At 45.8% G+C, this 22955-nt stretch overlaps 1 non-coding gene across 1 annotated transcript; it reads left to right on the top strand.

The window, feature by feature from the left end:
- The first annotated feature begins 6071 nt into the window (after positions 1 to 6071).
- LOC120101365 (small nucleolar RNA SNORD78) lies at positions 6072 to 6137 on the top strand. Its single transcript, XR_005501715.1, has one exon. It is a non-coding gene; the product is annotated as a small nucleolar RNA SNORD78 (small nucleolar RNA).
- Positions 6138 to 22955: the final 16818 nt, after the last annotated feature.

The following is a 22955-nucleotide window of genomic DNA, read 5'->3' as shown; positions in this document are numbered from 1 at the left end:
ATTGCCTTGAGGGGGTAATTCTTAGACTCCTTGACAACCTACGGCTCATGGGCCAGGAAAGATATCCCATATAGTTATAAACACCTCCCAGCTAACCATGGAAGTTTACTTGCCTTTCGGGAGTTTTTCTTCCTCTGTTGTCTAGTTCTTCCCAGAGAAGGAAGTCCATTTGGCTCTGAATAAATTTCACAAAGATTTCTTTTCCAGGTCTGTCTCAACTGTGAAATCTCTTTTTCTGGCCATTTTAACAGGGAGACAATGTTTGTCTGCAAAATAGAACCTTCATGAAAGAGGAAGAAGGGTTTGATGGATGGGATATACTTCTAGGCAGTTTGTTTGTATGCCTACGATACCCAGGAGAAGCTGGGAAAGAATCTCCAATCAAAGGGTAATCATGGGAAATTATATCTGAATATACTCTCTGTAGCAGAAAAGGCACCTTTGTAAGAGTGAATAAACAAGCGGGAGGCTTCTTTCTAATGGCTCATCTGTAATGATTACGTCCATTTTCCTCTCCACATCTAAAATTCTTTCCTTTGTGTGTGGAGACAAATGGCAGAGAGTGAAGAATCAGAGGTGGGAGAGAGAGAGGGGGGGGGGGGGGGCTGGGACATAATGAAGTCAAAGTCTGTGCCTGGACTATGGGCTCTGCCCAGGTGAGTGTGTGTTCGACCCTCGGCAGCTAAAGTGACCTGTGCTTTATGTAGCGCAAAGACTCAGTGTGAACCCTTATATCAAAGGTCAGATGAACAGGATGAAGCCATGACTATTGGCCTTTCTGCTTGGATGGGAGGGGGGCCCAGGACTCCAGCTCTGAGGTAGGACAGTGTCCTAAGGGAAACACATCCTGGGGACATTCCTGAGAGAGGAGCTCAGGAAGCACAAGGCTCTGAGGAAGCCTCCTCAGCAGAGGCATTGCTGCTCCCAGGGGAGGGATTCCAGCTGAACTGCGGAGCTCGGGAGCGGCAGCCCCTCTCCTCTTCACTCCTTCCCATCTTCTCTTCGTTACCTCTGACAACAGGCACCAAATCTCACTCATGAGACTTATTCGAGGGTCCAGGGTGTGATGGACAAATCCTTTGCTACCAGGAAGGAGCAGATGGCGGCAGCAGCAGCAAATCAGACAAAGTGCAGTGCATATATAGGGGTTCTTGGGGTTCACTTGAGTGGTGTGAATATCTAACAATGACCCTCATCCTTAGAAGGATGGGACAGACACTGGAGCTCCCTAGTAAAATGGTGGGTGCTACCCACTGGACCTCCCTCCTTCTCTAGGATTCTGAGTATTAAAGAATGAAGCCTGCATTGATTCAGATAGAATCAGGTCCACGAGTCCACAGGGAAAGTGGGTGGCTCCCTCTGTAGGACTTGAAGGACAGCAAAGGCCCACTTGACTGCACCGTTGCCCTTCTCTGACATCATAGTCATACTTATTCTCTCCATCTTTAAAAATACACTGTAGGTGGGCTGGAGAGATGGCTCAGTGGTTAAGAGCACTGGCTGCTCTTCCAGAGGTCCTGAGTTCAATTCCCAGCAACCACATGGTGGCTCACAACCATCTGTAATGGGATCTGGTGCCCTCTTCTGGTGTATCTGAAGACAGGTACTGTGTAGTCATACATAAAAAAATACACTGTAGGGAGCAGTAACACACTTGCTCCTTCCTTGCTTTGGGTGCCTTGTCCCACTCAATGCTGACTCAAACAATGAAGGGGAAGAAGGATATGCTCTGACTCATGGCTCCACCAGAATGGCTTCTAAGCCATAGTGAGGCCTATCATCATGGTGGTGGAATCATATTGAGTAAGATACTGTTCACCACATGGTAGACAGGAAGCAGAGAGAGAAAGAGGAAGCAACTAGGGATTAAGTATCCCTTTGAAAGCATGTCCCTAGTGACTCACTTTCTCCAGAGAGGCCACGTCTCCTAAGGTACTCATATCTTCCAAGGTAGCAGCAGCATCCAGGGACAAGCATTCTACCCGTGAGCTTCTGGGGGGCCATTTAATGTTTAAACATGTAGTAGTTTGAATAGGATTGGGCCTGTAGAACTCATGTGCTTGAATGCCCACAGGGAGTGACACCATTAGGAGGTGTGGCCTTGTTGGAATAGGCACGGTCTTGGTGGTGGAAGTGTGTCACTGTGGGGTCCTATGCTTGAGATCCACTCAGGGACACCCCTCCTCGATGCCTTCAGATCAAGTCGTAGAATTCTCACCTCCTTCTCCAGCACCACGTCTGCCTGCACACTGCCATGCTCCCAGCCATGACGATACTGGACTAAACCTCTAAAAAACGATAAGCCAACCCCAATTAAATGCTCTTCTTCATAAGAGTTGCTGTGGTCATGGTGTCTCTTCACAGCAATAAAACCCAAACTAAGACAGACCGTAACAGTTCCCTGATTTTCTCAAAGACTCAAGAACACAGAGTCAGCTAGTTAATGCACTAATTCATATCGTAAGTTAACTTGGCCATATAACCCATTGACCATAGTTTTGAATGAGAGACAGTGATAGTAAAAATACCTTTGTGAAGGTGGGAATGGCAGCAGGGTGTGCACATGGTGATAGCGTAACAAATGAGTCCCAGTCCCACAGGGCCAAAGGCACTGTCACATTTTATTTCTCCATTGTGGAAGACCCAGTACTCAGACATTTGGTTAAATACTTGTTGAGCTTTTACAATGAAGCTATTTTCTGGAAGAGTTTAATATATACATATATATATATATATATATATATATATATATATATATATCTTCCCACCAGAGTAGATTGTGCACCATGATTTGGGTGGGCCCTGTTTAATCTGCTGACGGCCACAGGCATCCTGAGGAAGATAGAACATCCTGTGCTCTATTTCCTGGAGAGCCCTGACTAGATGCCTGTGGTTGCTTGAGGATGTATCCTTCTCTGTCCCCAGCCATAGTGCTTGGTAACCAGAGATACCCAGTTTGGATTTATCTTGTTCACAGTCCCTCACTGATGGACATCAGGGCAGGAGCTCAGGGAAGGAACCTGAAAGCAGGAACTGAAGCAGAAACCACAGAGAGACGCTATTTACTGGCTTGCTCCTCGTGGCTTTCTCAGGCTGCTTATATATTATACCACCCAGGACCACCAGCCCAGGGTGGCACCGCCCACAGTAGGCTAGGCTCTCTCATATCAATCAATAAAATGAAATACCACAGGCTCGCCCACAGGCCAAGCTGATGGAGGTGCTTCCTCAACCGGGTTCACTCTTCCCAGATGACCCTAGCTTGTGTCAAGCGGACAAAAAAAGTTGTGAGCACACAGACCTATTTGCTGCATTTCTGCTGAGAGTCTGAGGCAAGTACACCCCTGTCACCGTCTTAGCGTGGAGCCCCAGCCAGGACACATTAACAGACACTGCCAGGTTCCTCAGCATCTTTTCGGGGTCCCCTTCAGTCCACTCCCCTGAGTCTCTTCTCCAAGAGAGCAAGATCCAAAATGAAACTCACTTCTCAGGCAAATGAAACATTTCTGAAAGATTTCAAAAGCCCCATCCCATTCAGCAAGAGCTGCAAAAGGGACCTGCTGCCTTTACACAGAAACTTCAGTTCGTGCCTGCGTCAATCCCGGAAGCGGGCTATAAATACCCGGTGCTAATTAAATGTTATCACTTAGCATTTCCCTGTTAACAAAGGTTTTTCTTGCTACCATCAAATTCACAGGAGAAAAAAAAAAGCGTTCAATTTCCTCAATTCTTCTCAATGAAACGAATTTAGAGTTCTCTCTCAGACGCAGTGTATAATCAGCCCTCCCTCCCACATGAATGAACACTGCATCACCTCAGGCCATTGATTAAGACACGCTGAGAATGAGCGAGACTCCACAGTGTGCTCTCAGTATCCATCGTGGTGGAAACATCTGGAATGTACTTCTAGAATAGCAACAGAACACTGCGAGGAGAAATTGCAGATCAATCTTTCAGTGTGACGAACATAAGGAAGGAAGGCAGGGTTGTCTGGCTAATGAGAAAATCAATTCTGAGAGAGAAGCCGGTCTTGAGGGGGACAGAACGAAATGTACCTTAATGTACTTGGGTGGGCCACTGGTCTGAAACACTTACACTCAAGTTCCCAGGAAAAAACAAACCACGGCTGTTATCAATGACGTTGCAAGGATGATTGATTGTGGGAACTTTGTGACTGTGGAGAGTCGGAATGTTGCCGATCTGGAGTAGAGATTATTTGCAGCTATCGTCAGCCGCCTTAATCCTTAGTCACTGCTTGCTGCCATAACTCACATCTTTGACTGATAAAACCTTAATGATGTATTAGTTCAGCAGCCGCTAGCAGTTGCTGGCTTCCATCAACTCAGGGGAGCGTCTGCAAAGGACAGCCACAGATCGCCCCACTTTTCTGTAACCCCTTTCCTGTGAGTCACACCATGCTACATGACAAATGTCTTGATTTAGGGCTTTCTTTTTGTTCTGTGAACATACAAAGTCCAAGTAACTGTCTTCAGGCTATAACGTCATTCCGGGTGCTCTGAGTCCATGTCCATGGACTGTGGTCACTTATATTTGACCCAGAATAAACTACCTCAGATTTCCTGTGATCTGTGGTTTGAGTCAGTACACGTTACACATTCGTTTCGTCTCATTACAGAGGGTGGATGTTCCTGTGCGCTTTGCTGATTTTTAAAGTATTTTTCCTGGGGCTGGAGAGATGGCTTGGAAGTTAAGAACTCAACCTTGAAGACTGAAGCTTCGTTTCTTGTCATAAGACTCACCGGTGTCCAGAACTTCAGCTAGAAGGGGGCACCGCAGGCACATGAACGCAAACGCTTACACAGATAGGCACACACAGAGATAACATCTTAAAAATAAACCATCTGGGGTTGGGGATGTAGCTCAGTGGTAGAGCGCTTGCCTAGGAAGCGCAAGGCCCTGGGTTCGGTCCCCATCTCCGGAAAAAAGAACCAAAAAAAAATTAAATAAATAAATAAACCATCTGCCTTGAAAGTTTACTAGCATGAGGAGTTAGTCACGTTCCTAAGTTGGATGAATATGGATAAACTTAGCAATGAAAAGTAAGCTCTCCTAGTGAGAGGCTTGGCAGCCGCAGGACAAGGGACATCCGCATGTCACCGGGTCCACAAGTTTTAAAGAAGTCGACGTCAGTGGTATTCCTACTATTAAGGAAAACACACTAAGGAATTTCCAAATACACCAGTTTTCAAAAGATTCAAGAAGCATGTTCTCAAAGAGTGGGGATTAGTAGAAATATTGCCAGTGGCTTTTCTGGTTGTCACCGTTGTTCTCAACGTTTGGTGTCCTTGACGATGAGACAAACCTATTCCTTGGAAATGTTTGTACACATCTAAGGTGAGGAGCTTGAGCTCAAGAGATCGCTTCCTGAAGCTCATGGAGTGACTAAAACCATCTGACGGGATCCTCTCTGCTGAGGCCCAATGCAGTTTTCGATTTTGTGTCTTTTCCAGTCTGCAGAACCACGTGGGCTTGGCTCGATGTTTCTTTAGCTTTTCCTGCCCTGGGAGCTCACTGCAGAAGGGCTCTGTAGGCAACTCTGAATTTTAGCTATTGTTTAAAAAAAAACTCTCTTGCAGCGCTGTGTAATCCCTTTGGCAGAGATGGCTGCTAAGGGTTTTGTTCATTTTAACAGAATTCCTAGTTATTGTTTTATAAGAAGATAATTGATGTTTTCCATTGGGGACAGATCTCAGGCTTAGGAGATGAAAAGGCAGCATATTTGGGAAAGAAAGCCAAAAACTTCAATTAATTTAACTTGACACTGTATATGTATCTCTGCCTGTCTCTGTCTCTGTCTTCTGTCTGTCTGTCTGTCTGTCTGTCTGTCTGTCTCTCTCTCTCTCTCTCTCTCTCTGTGTGTGTGTGTGTGTGTGTGTGTGTGTGTGTGTGTGTGTTGCCCACTTGCCTGTGGGTGTGGAGGCCAGAGTTCAATGCTAGGTGTCTTCTTTAATTGCTATTCACTGAGCCTGGGGTCACCAATTTTATTGAGCCCGCCTGGCAAGCAAGCTCTTGGAGTCTTCCTCTCCCCAGTAGTGTTAGGATTACATGTGATGCGATGATGTTGATCAAATGTCTGAGCTGAAAGTAACTTGTAGACAACTTTTAACACTAAGGAACCCTGTGGCAGACATCTAAAAACGGATCACATGTGCACACAACCACACAGGGGTTTTCTTTAAATGTAGGTTCTATGGTTTCAGACCCAGGTCTTCATGCTTGCGTAGCAAGAACTTTATCAATTAAGCCACCCATCCATTCCCACCTCTCTATTTCAATATAATTTTCCCAATCTCTCATTAATTTATTAATACATTAGAAATTTCATGATTTTTCTTATATGGCTTTTACATTGCTTATTTATTTTATCTTTTTTTTTAAGGCAAGATCTTATGCAGCCCTGGCTGGCCTGGAACTCAGTGTGTAGAACATATTCACCTCAAACTAACAGAAATCTGCTGGCCGCTGGCTCCTGAATGCTGGAATTCAAGGTGTGTTTGTCCATAGATACTTTCAAATTCCAATTGAGGTAGCCTTTCCATCTATGATCTTTAGTTCCCTTGCCTAAGGCTTCCAGTTTAACATCTGCCCCCAGATTATGAATATAAAATATTTTGAATATTTACAAATACTAGCAAGTTGGGTTACCATAGTTATCAAATATAGAACCAGCTGGAGTACCAAAAGGCGTTCTTTTTTCTTTTCCAAATATTTCTTCCTCACTTGAATTTGTTTCTCATTGTGCTATTGTTTCCTTTACTGGGAATTGCAAAGCTTTAAGCTGGCTGAAGGGAATTGTACTTCATATCTGTCTTATGTACTTCTCATAGGAAGAGCACTCCTAGGTCTTGCCCCCAAGGTGACTCTTTTCCACCATCCCTCAGGTGAATAGCACTCCTTGGTCTTGCCCCCAAGGTGACTCCATCCCACTGTCCCTCAGGTGAATCTGGTGAACAGTAACATTCATGGAATCATGAGAAGGCTGAGACATAGGTGTTTGCTTACCACATGTGTCTTCCCAGATGAGCCAATACAGTTCCTTCTAACCCAGGAAAAAGCTCTGTGTCCTTGGGCTCCCCAGTGAGGGTGCGACTCACCCTGGAAAGGTTTCTCTGATACCACTAATCTGATGGGTTGGTGGAAGGAAATGCCTTTTATCTTTGGTGGGTCTGTCACCATTTACTCATAGAATTAATAAACTAAAGTTGCAATAAGCAGAAAAAAGAAGACAGAAAAAAAAATGGAGAGTGAGATATTAGAGGAACGGAGTGGGAAAGGACCAAAGGCAAGTAAACAGTATGCTGAAACAAATAAGAGGATGGCCACCAACTACCTCAGAATCAAACAACAGACCATTGGCCAAACAAAAGGGGCAGTCTGGGCTCTGAAAGAACTCCACAACATTTATCCAAGGAGGTAATAGAAACAGAGAAACACAGAAGCTGTGCTGGTGCCTGGCACCAATCCTATTGGCTCTTGTGGAAATAAGAGCTGGGGGGTTGGGTGGGGGGAGGTAGGTCTCATATTGGCGCCAATATGCCTGTGTAAAACACAGCTCTTGCTTAAAAGGAATAAGATGTAGTTCATTATGAGCCAAATATGAGTGACTGTGGTCCAAGAACACAAGATTGTTGTCTTGAATGGCATACTTCACTGTGAAAACTGTTACATGAATTTTTGACAGAGTAACAAAAAAAAAGCATAAATTAAGACCTTTACCAATACCTTGATGGGGAATACAGGTAGATGGGTTATAGAAAAAAAATGGGGGTAAGTCTCCTCTGCTGCATGTTTCAGATGTTATATGATGACATTCTTTAGCTTTTGGGTTGGTGGAAGCTAGTCGTCTTCTAAGAGTATGCAATAAAAGTTTTCCTGATAATCCAGAGGCTAGAAAGAGGGCTCAGTGGTTGAGAGCATGTATTGCTACTACAGAGTTTATGACTTCAGATCCCAGCACCCACATCGGGGGTTCACAGCCACTGTAGTTCCAGAGGATCTAATTCCTCCAGCCTCCCCAGGCACCTCTAACCGTGTGCTCAGAGCCCTCATGCAGAGATGCATAATTAAAAATAAAATGAATCGCTCTTTCTCTTCCACTCCCAGGCGCAATGGGAGCTACTGTGCAGACATGACCGAGTCCAAGAACCATACCACATACAACCAGTCCCACAGTGACACAGAAATTAAGAAATCTCAGGCACGAATATATGAATCTCTTAAGGGGGATGACCATGTCCCTGAGGAACATGCGCTTTGCCAAGAAGCACAAGAAAGGCCTGAAGAAGATGCAGGCCAACAATGCAAAGGCAGTGAGAGCGCAAGCAGATGCCATCAAGGCCTTTGTGAAGCCTCAGGCCATCAAGCCCAAGATGCCAAAGGGCTCCAGCCGCAAAATCAGCCATCTGACTTTCATCGCTCACCCCAATCTTGGGAAGAAGACTAAGCTACATGGCCAAGGGTTGTAGGCTCTGCCAACCAAAGCCCAAGGTTCAAACCAAGGCGGAGGCCAAAACTCCAGCTAAGGCCCAGGTTTCAGCTCCAGCCCAGGCCCCTGGGAAGGCCCCATAGAAAAGGCTCCTGCCAGTGTGAAGACGGCTGTGACACACCTACCTACACACTATATGCAGATGACCAGTGTCCTGTGCCGTTTTTACAAATAAACTTGAGGCAAGACTTGCTAGAAAGAAAACAAAATGAATTCTACCTGATAATAAAAAGGCTTTTTAGGTCAGATATGGAGGTGAGCAATGAGAGATTATTAAAGAGACCAAAGGCAGCATAAGATAATTTCGGCTGCTTATCTGCAACATTCCAACTCTCAACAATGGAAGTCCCAGTCAGATAAACAACCTTGTAGAATCTTTAATATAGGTAAGTTTCTTTGGTTTGGTTTGGGAGTTTGTCAGTTCATGAAGTACAAGGACTTGCCCAAGGTCATCCAGGTCGCCCCCCAGAATCACGTGTGTTTGTGAAGATTAATTCACTGAAAATGCAGTTCCTCTCCAGATATTACACTGAGAGAGAAACCTTAGACTACTCAGTCCTAAATGAGCCGTCTCCATCACCCGCCAGGGCTCAGGGAACCCCGTGGAAGACGAGGCAGGAAGATGTATGAGCTAGAGGGGATCCAAGAAAACAAGGTACTCCAAATCCCCATGAGCGAGGCTCACGTGACCTCACGGAGACCGAAGCAGCATGCCTCGGTTTGCACCGGGCTGCATGGGTCCTCAGTGCTCGTACTACGGCCTCCCGAAGCAGCATGCCTCGGTTTGCACCGGGCTGCACGGGTCCTCAGTGCTCGTACTACGGTCTCCCGAAGCAGCATGCCTCGGTTTGCACCGGGCTGCACGGGTCCTCAGTGCTCGTACTACGGCCTCCAGTTCAGTGATCTTACAGGACTCCTGAGTGTGTGAACGAGAGGGTCTCTGATGCTTGAGCCTCCTCTCAGGCCCTTTTCCTGCCGTTGGTTTGTCTTGTCCAACGTCGATGGGATAGTTTTTGTTTCATCTTATTGCATCTTATTTTGTTGCATTTTTTTAAAATGAGTGAGCGAAAACCCAGCCACCAGGATAAAGATTTACAACAGAACTGTCCTTTACACAGTTGTCTCCGGTGGAGTGACACTGGGCATACCAACCATTCCAAGACAGGCCTCACGTTCGGGAGTAGCTGGGCCAGCTCGGAAGGGAGTACACACACACACACACACACACACACACACACACACACACACACACACTTTTACTCGGCTAGTTTGGTGTTTTGGTTTGGTTTTTCATCTTGGGTGTGCTTTACTTTATTACCTTGGCTTCTTTTGCGCTAAAGAGGGGCAGAGCTGCTTGTGTGTGAGAGTTTCTAGGTATTTCACAAGTGGCTTCTTCTGATACTCTGGAAGATGGCACTGGGTGGGCAGTATGACCACACCTTCTCTGGATAAACAGTGACTGTCTTGTAGTTCCTGTTGAAATCTTTTTTTTTAAAAGCTTTATTTATTTTATTTATATGAGTGCACAGCAGCTGCCTTCAGACACACCAGAAGAGGGCATCGGATCTCTTTACAGATGGTTGTGAGCCACCATGTGGTTGCTGGGAATTGAACTCAGGACCTCTGGAAGAGCAGCCACTGCTCTTAACCACTGAGTCATCTCTCTAGTCCTCCTGTTGAAATCTTAACCATACGGCTAATGGGGGGAAAAGGGTGTTTCCAATGAGGAAACCCCTGTAGGCAGCCATTGACCAAAGGCTCCAAGGGAAGTCTATATTGGGCAGTACTTCTGGAGTTTCAATATGACTGCAGATCCCCTCGGTATCCTGCTGACAGTCAGATTTAATATTGGGTGGGCTATGAGAGTCTGAATTTCCCACAAGCTCTGGAAATGCTCTACCAAGATGGCAAGAAACCCCAGAACATACAGAACCGTGAAGGAGGAAGCTTGCTGCCGGTAGATTGTTTTTGCTCTTCTTGGAGTGTTCTGCAAGATAAACACCACCTCATGCTATTTCCCCTTCATCACCTGGGAGCAGCCTTGGAAGGAGCAAGCTGTAACTTGTGAACAGGAGACACATTAATAAAACAAAGCTCTAGAGAGAGTCCAAGGCCAGCCTGTTGCCATGACGCCGGATTAATGACACCGAGCTGGAAGAACCATTCTCCCGAGAGTAGTTATCAACTGACACTATCTTAATTACACATTGAAACAAGCGCCTGCTCCCAGCAAACAATTATTTCCTGATCGATACCTCTGTCTTGTTAAGCATACTCTCTGGCCATTTATAATAAAAACTTTGATTGCCTGTCCTGAGAAAGAGACTCACCCCCACAGCTATCTCTGCTTATTGGCATTCCAACCAGGCTTCACCCAAAGCATCCCTCTTAGCTGTTCTGAGTGGCACAAAGCCTGTTATTTGTTACATTGGGGACTTTTGGTTGTCCATGGGGACGTACAATTTACCTTCTAGCAATGTTTTATGCCCATGTTAGACCCCTACTTGAGGGTAAGGGGGAGGTTGTCCCAAGAGCTCTTTGAGTATTTTGACTTTGGATTTCTGTCATTAGAGATGCCACCCTCACTTCCCCTTGTGGTCCTCTTCCCTGTCCCCCACGACATCACCGCAACAGCTTGGAAATGTCACTGACACACAGACTGTGACTGTGCGGAGAAAGAATCCTCGTAGATGTGGTGCTGGGTTAGGTTACAAATCCAATTCCTGATGTCCTGACAGAAGGAAAAGGAGACCGTGGGAACCACTATGGGAGGGCGATGAGCAGGGGAACTCTTGGGTTACCCCAACTCACTGCATGTGCAGGAGCTCCAGCTCATGATGGCCCCTAGTTTCTCCCCCAACCTCCGGCTTCTCCCCTGTCCCCTAGCTTCTCCTTGCCCCCAGCTGCTCCCGAACCCTCCTGCTCCTAAGAGCTCTTCAGTCCTTCAGGTTAACGCACGGACTTCCGGCTCTCTCTGCTCACAAGCAGCTTCTCCTAAAAACCCCTGCTTGTGTTCTCCACGCAAGTGACTAAATCTTGGTTCTGTTGCTTCTATGCAAAATACTCGTTTTCAGGAACCGAAAATAACACGCAGAAATGGAGGAGACATGGGACATGGGGAAGGTGTGTGACAACCAGGCAGAGATCGGCAGGACGTAGGGGCAAGTCCAGAAATGACGAGGGAAAGACAGGGGCTCTCTCCTGGAAGCCCTCAAATGGAGCACTAACTTTTGAGTTTGGGTTTCTGGCTTTCAGAGCCACGGGAGAATGGACTTCCGTGCTACCCAGCCACCCACCAGGCGCTGTCTTAAGACAGCCCAAGGAAACAAATGCAAGGAAGGTGTTAAAAGAGCTGAGTCTTGTGAAGTGCCGAATTCAAACTGTGAGGAATGGCTACTCCCCCAGCCCCGCCCCTAAAGAAAAAAGTCCCTACAAATTAAGCCCTCAGAGAGCAACCCCAATTTCCTCCTTAAGACTCAAGTCGGAGCTTTAAAAGGCCACGGTTTTAATCTCTCCCCAGCTCCCTTCCCCCCCCCCCCCCATCAGAGTTAAGCCTGCATTCTTCTGGTTGACACTCAGAATAATCTCTAATCACACCATCAGTTTCTCAGAGGATGTCCGCAGGGCTGTAAAACTCAGCGTCTAGGACAGTGAGTGCTAGCACGTTAGAAGTGAGGTGGGTAAGAGGGGCTTGGTTGAGGAGGGCACAGTTACCTTCTGTAAATAAGTCCTCACTAGGCTGTTCTATGCCCATCCATAGAAACTGTGTTCACAAAGAAATCATTTTTCTTGTTTAAACCTGTTTCTTAGTCATCCTTCCCTCCTTCAGAACCCTCTGTAAGAACCCTCTTACATTTGAGATGCCACCAAATATTTAATTGAATAACTGAAATCACCCAAACTTCATGCTTGCCTTCTCTATTTGAGCACCGCCCAACCCCTAAAATCATTGTTGCAAACAGGAACTAAATGAATCTGTATTCTTAAGACTACCTTTCAATAGGTTAAAATTGGGGTGATCATTAACATGTAAATTGAACTCCTGGGAACTCTGCTCTTAGAGGGAATCCCTCCTACACATGTCCTAGTGTGACCCCCTACAGCACCTCCTAGAGAGAACCCCATCTCTGCTTCCCTTAGAGTGGACACTGGGTGGATGATATTGCTCAGTAAAAATACTATAAATGGCTTCCACGAGTCTTTCTCCCGGGAGCCTTACCCTTTCCTCTGCCTGATCAAAGTCTGATCGTAAGTTTGGATAGATTTGGTAGATCTGACATCATAAAAGTGGCTGGGATTTGGGATTTATTCTAAACATAAATGGCAAAGGTTAGCAGAGCTTTAACTGGAGAGGAAAAGCGAGCAGTGGTTTCCATCCATCGAAACCTTGCTTGAAGGCAGACTGTCCTGAGGACCTCAGCCCATTGGAGCACTTCTCATCTGGAGATGGGGAAACTAAGCCACAGGCTATAGCCAGGCTGTACTGGGACTTGCAGCTGGGTGCCCCTCCACGTGCTTGTTAGACTTTTCTTTTCCTTATGTAACTTCTCTCCTTGCCTACTTCTGCTTGGAGTTAATTTGCCCTCCACCCCATCTTTATGAATAACTTATTCATAAGGCCCAGGCCTGGTGATGCACACCTTTAATCCTAGCAATTGAAAGACAGAAGCAGGTAGATCTCTGTGTGAGTTCAAGACAAGCTTGGTCTACACAGTGAATTCCAGGCTGCCAGGGTTGCACAGTGAAACCCTGTCTCAAAACAAAACAGACAATAACAATAAAACCAAACAAACAAACAAATAAAACCCAACCAACCACCACCAACAACAAAAATCCAACTTACTCAAAACCTTCATGTAAAGATGTATTTATTATATTTATATGAATGCACTGTATCTATTTTCAGACACCAGAAGAGGGCATCAGATCTCATTATAGATGGTTGTGAGCCACCATGTGGTTGCTGGAAATTGAACTCAGACCTCCGGAAGAGCAGTCAGTGTTCTTAACTGCAGAGCCATCTCTCCGACCCACTCAAAACCTTTCTTTAACTCTGATATGAACATGAGGACCTAAAGTTTAACTAGAAGAACTTGCCTAGCCTGGGTTTGAGTCTCAACACTGCTTAACATGTTTTAGAAATTAGAATAATAAAACAAGCAAAGGTTTTAATTATTATGGGATTCAATTTCAACAAGACAGACACACAATCTTTAAATTCTTCCACTGATTACTGTCAAACTAAGATTTCTGAGATGCATTCCAGGGATAATTAGTGCTCTCAAATGGCATATTTTGTCATCCATCTGGGACTCAGGAAAGCAAAGAAGGGACGCTAAGGTCATCCGGGTAGTGGCTGTCCTGGCTTCTGACTCTAGGTGCTCAAGCAGAGCCCCCTTCCTGAAACCTCAATGTCTCTGTCTTCAGAACAGGGTCACTGAGCCACAGAATGGCTGAGCTTCCTTCTGTGCTGTTCCACTCATCCTTCTGAGGTATGGAGATAAGCACTGACTCACGGAGATTCTGGAAGGTTCTTGAATTGAGTGTGAAGGACAAACATACCAATCAAAGGGGGTGCTCTTATGTAGTGACACAGCAAAAATCAACTGAGAAAATTTAAAGGGAGGATTTCTCAATAGCCATAAAACAATACATGTACACGTTACCATTCAGCATGAACTAAATCTTCAGTTTAATGCATGAGAATTTTAAAAGTTAAAGTGGGGTTAAGGAGCAGTTTGATGTCATTGAGAAAGCACTTTCCAATGGAAGGGACTCTAGATATGCTCTCCAGCCTGAAAATGGTTTCCTCACTGAGGACTTGAATTCAATCCCTAGAATCCATGTAAAAATTCCAGACATGATAGAATGCATTTTGGACCCCAGAAAGAGAACTCTAGAGACAAACGGATCTCTGGGCTCCGTGGTCATTCAGTAACACAAGGTAAATAGCACTTAGGGAGGAAAACAAGCAAGATGAACTCTGACTTCCATACACATGTATATCTACTGTCTTCGAGCTTCTATTGCTGCTATCAAACCCCATGGCCAAAGCAACTTGAGGAAGAACGTGTTTCTTTGGCTTATATTTCCACATCACTGTTTATCACTGGGGGAGGTCAGGACAGGAACTCAAGCAGGGCAGGAACCTGGAGGCAGGAGCTGATGCAGAGGCCAGGGAGAGGTGCTGCTTACTGGCTTGCTTCCCATGGCTTGCTCAGCCTGCTTTTTTATAGAACCCAGAACTACCAGTCCAAGGATGGCAGCACTCACAATGGACTGGGCCATCCTCCATTAATAATTAAGAAAATGCTCAACAGGCTTGCCTGCAGCCCAATCTTATGGAAGCATGTTCATAATTACAGTTCTCTCTTCTCAGGTGACTTTAGCTTCTGTTAAGTTGACAGAAAACTATCCAGTACACTGACCATGTGTACCCTGTAAGAATATGCACGCGCGCGCACACACACACACACACACACACACACACACACACACACAAATACACACAAAAATGTAAAAAGTAAATAAATAAAAACCAGGCTGGATATGTAAGCCCAATGGTATAGCACTTGCCTACAATGGGGACAGCCCTGGGGGGTTTGATACCCAGCATGGCAAACCATAACAAATACATAACCAAGTGATTTCCCTTTGATAAGTCATCACTGAATCACTGATGAAATTATAGGGCAATTTAGTGAGAAAACAATCCAATTTTCATACAACCTTCTCCAAGAATTCACTACTGCACCAAGAATGTTTTATTGTTTGCACATCATAGGGGCAGGTTAAACGCTCATGGAAATGGATGAGCTGTCAACGAGACACTTTCTTATCAGCTTGCAGAAGGAATCGGGCTGCTGGATAAGTAGAGTGGACAGGTTTATTGTTAGTGCTTGGAAAGTGCAACGGATTCTGAGGGGGTCTTCTGCTCACAAAACTTACCATTCCTTTGTTCATGCTCTCTCTCTCTCTGTCTCTCCCTCTCTCCTCTCTCTGTGTGCCTATGTCTATGTCCTACTATCCATCAATTAATCTATGTCTCTTCCCTTTCTCCCTCCCATTCCCCCTCCCCCTCCCCCTTCTCCTCCCCCACCCCTCACCCCCCTGTGTGTGTGTGGTGGGTGTGTGTGTGTGTTTGTGAGATTGAGGTCAGGTGTCTTTCTCTGTTACTCTCTCTCTCTGCTTTTGTTTTGTTTTGTTTTTAAAACATTGTCTTTCACTGAGCCCAGAGCCCAGAGCTCACAGAGCAGCTGGGAAGGCTGGCCAGCAGGCTTCTGGGACCTATCCATCTGGCTCTGCCCCACCAGCGCTGGGGTTACACTGTGCAATATCACGGCAATCTCCGGGCCCCCAAACACGTTATCAGCTGGGCCATCTCCTCAGCTCTCTGTTCTTGCTTTTGTTGGATTTAATTTCACTCCATGAACAGGGAAATTAAGTTCTTGACAAGCCGTGACAGTCCTTCTCGTACTGCACACACCGGGGAGAGGAGCCCAGTCCTGGTGTGTTGTTGCAGAATGAATACGACTTAGCCTTGCAACAATGAGTGCCCCTTGTTCTTCAAGGAGAGCAACAATGAGAGCATGGGCTGGGGCAGAGCTCACAGTATTTGAAGCTCTGTTAATACCGTTGGCATTCTGACCCACTCATCAGCTAATCCCTGTAAGCCCTCATGCCTGGGAGTGCGTCCATCATCGGTATCCCCAGACTATTAATCGGGCTGTGATTATTGTGTCTTTCTTTGGCTATGTGATGGAGCTCAGTGGTAGGGAAAACAGGGCCTGAAACTGAGCAGAAAATGTTCATCTCCTGAAAATGTGTGGGTAAACAGGAGAGAGAGAGAGAGAGAGAGAGCAGAGTATCTTACTAAGAAGCAGTTGGCCCCTGCTGGATGACTGGATGGCTCAGTAGTGAGAGCCTCATCTCATCAAATCACGGCCACTGTCACATTTACTCCTTCTTTCTCTTCGTCCGCTGGGTACCTGAACATCTCCCAGGCAGAGTCCTTAGAAAGAAAATGTTCATTTCCCTGCTTCCCCCAGTTGGAGGCCAAGGCACATGGCTCTTACGTTAGTCTCTGACACATCCTCGCCCCTGTCCGTTGGCTACTTCCAGTGCGTACTGAGTGGATTGCTGGATGTACTGACTTAAGCAACAGTAAAACATGTGCCATTAAATGGCACACGACAACCTCCACTTCATCTGGTAAATACAATGGGTGCTGGCGACCACACGGTACCAGCAAGTGGGTGGCCTGCTTCAGTTCCTTTGCCTCTGAAGTTGACTTAAGTGGAAGATAGAACTCACTTATGACTTTGTAGACCCCACTCCCCCACCAGCTTGGCTTGAGTGTGGTGCTGAAGTCCCTGTCCAAAGGATCTGGTCCCCTTACGTGGTTGTGTTAGACACTATCTGTCACGGTGATAAGATGCCAGAGAAAATTTAAAAGGAGACGAAGATGTTGTTTACCTCACAGTTTCCAGATGCGACAGCATGGTCATCTTGTTCCATTGCTCTGCGCCCGAGGAGAGGCACAGTACCACGGCAGTGGGAAGAGCAGACAGAGCTGGGGAAGAGGTCTGTGCTCCCTGGGAGCTGGTGACCTCCCAAAATTTCCACCAGCAGGGACTTAAGGGAGGAGTTTCACACCCAGAATATAACAGTGGGCGAACAGGGCCACTTCCGTTCTGTCATCTCCTGTCAGCTGCCATCAGTACATCAGTGCTACTTTGACTGTGTCACCTCTTCTGCTTCGTTCTGACTGAAGCCTCCTGGTTCTCTTTACCTGTGAGCTTCAGTTCCTATTGAGATTAAGCTCCTTGACAACCAAGACCTTGTTACGCATATACTGAAGCCCCCCCGCAGGATATACAACTATCCGTGCACAGAGCAGAGAGGCCGTACGCATTTGCCCAGTGTTCCTGAGGACATCGTGAGTTAATGGCTACTGTTGAGATCCCTCTTCCAGGATCTTCTCTGCCTTCATTTCATTCTTTAAAAGTTTGTTATGGGAGTAATACAACCTTATTTTAAAATCTGTGAGTTTTGCCTAAGTAAAATTAAAGAGAAAGCTATCCACACATAACACTAATTTATATCATGAGGGTTCTTTCTCTATGCTTTTTATAAATACATGTAGAAATGGAATCGGGCCAAGCTTTTGTGACCTGATTTTTAAAAATTAAACTATGTAGCCAGATGCAACTAAATGTAAACAATATGTCTTTGCATTGCTGTTCGATGGCTGCAGAACCGTTTGTTATAGAGATGAACCTGTTTTTCTACTTCATATTATTTGTCAATTTTTGGATTCATGAACCCAGTTAAGATCTCTTCCCTCACCCCTCCCTTCTGTCTCTCACTCCAGGATTTCATGTAGCCCAGGCTAGTCTCTAGCTCATTTTAAAGCAGGGGATGATGGTGAGCCTCAATTTTCCTATCTCAGTCTCTAAAACCCTGGGACTCCAGGTGTGGGTAAAATTGGGAACAGCAGGAAACATGCAAAACAGCAACACCTGTCCGTAACTTATATTTAATGAATCAAATGCTATCAGGGCATAACAGATAAAAGAAAAAGCAGCAGGCCTCTGACTGTCCTCTGCTTCTGGTGTTGCACAGACCTTGACGTCAGATGTGAGCATTCAGTGGGTCAGCGCTAAGCACCGCTGTTGAGATGGAGACAGAATAAACTGAAAACCCTTCCGGCAGGTATGCCCCAGAAAGGGCTGTGATTCGCCTACTCACAGGGAGGTTAAGTTCTAGAAACACGCTGCTCATTTCTTTGCCATTACAGAGACTGGAGTATACTACACAAGTGCTCTGCCTGCTGTTTACGACTCCATTCTAAGATTTTTCTCTTGGAATGCTGAATAAAACCTGTATGGAACGATTAATCTGACATCTGGTGTTTTGTAATACTGGAAACAAAAGTGTTGGCGTTTCCCCATTTGTGGCTGAAAGATGCCTGTAAGATACAATGTTGCCATCTCATTGTTCCTTGCCACAGATCCAGGACACTTCCTGGACTCTGTTCAGGTGCCGTCTGTCTCCCGTCACCACAGCCCATATTAGCCAGCATAATCTGCAGATGAAAGTGACTCCCCCTACTCATGGAATATTACAGGTTTTAAAATGATCTAAAATAGATGAATAATTTCATTTGTAGCCCCTAGGGCATATTCTGATGGGCGCCGTTAGAACTGCTGGTGTCTTGTGATTCCAGGGGCATTTACTCAACAGACTCATGATTGGAATCACAATTTAGAAAGAAAAGCCTTCTTAATAAATATATTCACTCATTAATTCTTTCTTCCTTCCTCTTTTCCCTTCTCTTCCTCCCCCTTCCTCTCCTCCTCCTGTTTTGTTTTGGTTCAGATGAGGTCTTTCTATTATGGAGCCCTTATCTGACTTGGAACTTGCTATGTAGACCAGGGTGGCCTCGAACTCACGGAGATCCACCTGCCTCCAGCTTGCTGGAATTAAAGGCCTGTGCCTAGCCCCACTCATGCATTCTTTCAAGGAGTATTGATAACACAGGGACAAGTACTGTTGATACAAAAGTGACTCACACAGATGTGATCCTTGCCTCCAGGGGTTTACCTTCAAACTCAGGGCAGGCACGCGCTGCCACTCGGAAGCTTCAGAGGATGAGTTTGCCGCAGGTCCTCTCCCCACAAGCAATCCTGCCTCGCTCAGTTTGTCTTCCACAGACGGCAGGCGTGTCTGAGGAGAACTTGCTCGCACTGTACAAACTCAAAAAACGTATCTAATGAAGCATCGAAGAGCATCACCCGTAGTGTGTGGAAGGCTGACTGAGCACTGCGCAGTCTCAGAAGATGCTATTTTATCACCGACACGTTCAACATTAGAGGACATCGCCACTCCTCCTGCTTGGCTGTTCTTGATTCCTTTCCCTTAGGACTGTCCGGGATGTTTACACTTCATTTGCTGACTCGACGCTGGGAGAAGGCTGTAGCAGCTGTGTCTATGTGTCCCTGTTACTTGTGAGGCTGAGACAGGAGGACGCTTGAGCCAGAGGCATGGGCCCTCCTGGAGCAGCACAGCTTGATTCTCTAGAATTTTAAAAATAAAACAGCAGGCTAGACTAAAACAGCTATTATAAAATTCATCCACTGAGCAAGTTCATGTAATTTTAAGTTTCTTCTTTTCCATTTTTCTTTTCTCTGTGCTCGGAGAACCACGGACAATGGAGAGCCAGGTTCTGGTCATGCACTGGGGTTTCAGGAGGCTTAGTCGGTGAGGTGTGGGCAGCCTCTCTTATCTTCAGGATGAACTCCAGGTCCTGTCCTTCCTGATGCTCATCTTTCCAAGGCTGCCAACGACCTCTTCCAACCCTCCCCAAGATGGGTTCTTCAAACTGGGACCCCTCTCAGTTTGATAATCCCTGATAATTAACCATTCTAACAGGAGTTAAGATGAGGCAGGGCCTTCCTTGCTAGACAGAGACATTCCAGGTTCCTTCCTGCTTTAGAGACTTTGACAAATTCATTCCTACATTCACTTTAGTGGAGAACAAAGTATCCAAGTAGACACATTATTAACCTAGACACTGAGGAGAACAGTTCTGTTTGTGAAAACGAACTTTTTTTTTTACAGCCTCAAATTTGTCACTAGAAAATACAGAAACCTTTTTTATAGCCTCAAATTTGTCATTAGAAAACACATTAATTCTAGATAGTGCTTTGACACGTCCAAAGGAGATTGCAAAATGAAGCCAAGTCTGTCTCTTCTCTGTTTTTCTATCCATGTACCCTCTCTCCCGACCCACTCCCTAAAAATGCAAACTCCATGGGGACCAAGAGAGAAGTATTCGTTCAAACCCTCAACCACAATAACAATAAACCTCCCTATCCCCAAATCTAGGGGAGGAGAACCCTGTTACAAGCCCTGTCTTCTTAGCACTGTCCTCTGTGCAGTAAGATCAGATACTGCCACATCGTAGGCCAGACTCACAAAACCACATCTCACCGTTTTTTTATGATTTGTCTAAAGACAGGCTTGCTTACCTTGTTTCAGGGGACAAGGAAATAAAAAGCCAGGTAAAGCAGGGTAAGTTAAGGACTGCATCTGTGTGAATGTGTTTTCAGATGCTTCAGGAGAACAAAAAGGGAGCTCTCAAAAGAGGTTATTAGGTATAGGTAAAAAGAGGTATTAGGGGCCAGTGAGAGGACTCAGTGGGTAAAGGCATCTGCAGCCAATGCTAATTCCTGGAGCCCACATGGTAGGTAAAAAGAAAGATCCTAAAAATTGACCTGTGCTCTCTATGCATGCTACACACACACACACACACACACACACACACACACGCACGCGCACACACACGTAAAAAAGAATTTGATTTTAATTCATCATACTATTTTTCATAAATACGTACAAATATTTTGAGTAAAAAAAAAACTCTAATAAAAAACCATGTTGAACACTCAGCAGTACTCCAGCCATCGCTTGCAAATGAGGTCTCGAAGTTGGTTCAGTGGTAGAGCTCTTGCCTGTCCTATCTGAGACCCCCGGGTCCCATCCCGAGCCCCACACTGAGGTGTTTGCTGCAACAGGGAAGAAGCCAGAGCTGTCATACTGTAATCACTACCAGAGAGTTTCTTCTTTCTTTGATCATCTAGCAATGTCCCCAGAACAAAGGGGACCACTGTTAGTTGTTCCCTGGAACAACTATGTTTAATCTTTCTTGCGTTCCTGCTGATACTCGAGCATGTGACCTTCCGGCAGCTATGCTCAGACTTTTAGTAAGTGAAAGGTAAGTTCTGTGTGTGCAGAAATGAAACATTGCAGTGATTTTCCACAGCTGAGCTATTAAACACAGATCACAATAGACAAGAAAGGCAAGCAATTGTGTGCAATTCTGGATACGTTAGTAGTGTAGTAATAATCCCATGTCTTTGTCCTCCCTCTCAGGAAAGCTTCATATATTTATGTGACTGAGAGTTTTTTTGTTTTGTTTTGTTTTTTGGTTTTTTTTTTGGAGGTTTTGCCTTAGATGTGCTCCAGTGCATTTTTCCTCTCTTACAGAAAGCAGAGTCTTTTCTCATACAATGTGTCTTGATTACAGTTTCCTCTCCAACAATTCCTGCCCTCCTCGTCTCACCTCCCATGAGGATTCACTTCCTTCCACAGAACATAACAAAATATCGTAAGATAAAACAAAAAACATCACAAGGCAAGCCAACAGAAGAAAACGAGCCCCAAGAGAGGGTACAAGAATCAGAGACGTACTCGTTCACACTTTCAGGAGGAGTCCCCTAACACACTGAAGTCAAAGCTCTATGGAGAAGAGCTGGGACAGACCTGTTTAGGTTCTGGGCTTGCTGCTTCTGTCTCTGTGAGTTCACATGAGCTTTGCTCAGTTGAATTAGAGGACCTTCTTTTTCTGGGGTACCCATCCCCTATGACTCTTACACTCTCTGTCTCCTCTCTTCCATAAGGTTGTCTGAGCTCCGAGGAGAGGGAATTGATGGAGACATCCTAAACCATGTATTCTAAGGCCCCACCCTCATGTCTGACTGTGGGTCTCTGTATTTATTCCTATCTCCTGCAGGAGGATGCCTCTCTTATGATGCCTGAATAGGGCATTAATGTCTATGTAAGCAGAATACCATTAGTCATTTTATCACTACTTTCTCCTCCTCCTCCTCCTCCTCCTCCTCCTCCTCCTTGTCCTTCTCCTTCTCCTCTTCCTCCTCCTTGTCCTCCTCTTCCTCATCCTCCTCCTTGTCCTCCTCTTCCTCCTCTTCCTCCTCCTCCTCCTCTTCCTCCTCCTCCTCCTACTTCCTCTTCCTCCTTCTCCTCCTCCTCCTTCTCCTCCTCTTCCTCGTCCTCCTACTTCCTCTTCCTCCTCCTCCTCTTCCTCCTCCTCCTTGTCCTCCTCTTCCTCGTCCTCCTCCTACTTCCTCTTCCTCCTCCTACTTCCTCTTCCTCCTCCTCCTTCTCCTCCTCCTCCTTGTCCTCCTCTTCCTCGTCCTCCTCCTACTTCCTCTTCCTCCTTGTCCTCCTCTTCCTCATCCTCCTCCTACTTCCTCTTCCTCCTCCTACTTCCTCTTCCTCCTCCTCCTCTTCCTCCTCCTCCTCCTCCTCCTCCTCCTCCTCTTCTTCTTCTTCTTCTTCTTCTTCTTCTTCTTCTTCTTCTTCTTCTTCTTCTTCTTCTTCTTCTTCTTCTTCTCCTTCTCCTTCTCCTTTTCCTTCTCCTTCTCCTTCTCCTTCTCCTTCTCCCTCTTCCCCTTCCCCTTCCTCCTCCTCCCTCTTCCTCCTCCTTCTCAAGACCAGTACTATTTGGTTTTACTAGATCTCTAGGCTCTCCAGTCCCTGGTACTTGGTCACACAAGTAGTGTTGGGTGTGGGCTCCATCTCCCGGCATGAACTAAAGCAGACCCTGGTTGGTTGCTCCCACAAGCTTCAGGCCACTATTGCCCTG

The sequence above is a fragment of the Rattus norvegicus genome, chromosome 2 (genome assembly GCF_036323735.1).
Source record: "Rattus norvegicus strain BN/NHsdMcwi chromosome 2, GRCr8, whole genome shotgun sequence".
Taxonomy (NCBI): domain Eukaryota; kingdom Metazoa; phylum Chordata; class Mammalia; order Rodentia; family Muridae; genus Rattus; species Rattus norvegicus.
Note: the sequence above shows the minus strand (reverse complement) of the source record. Positions and strands in the feature narration are given on the sequence as shown.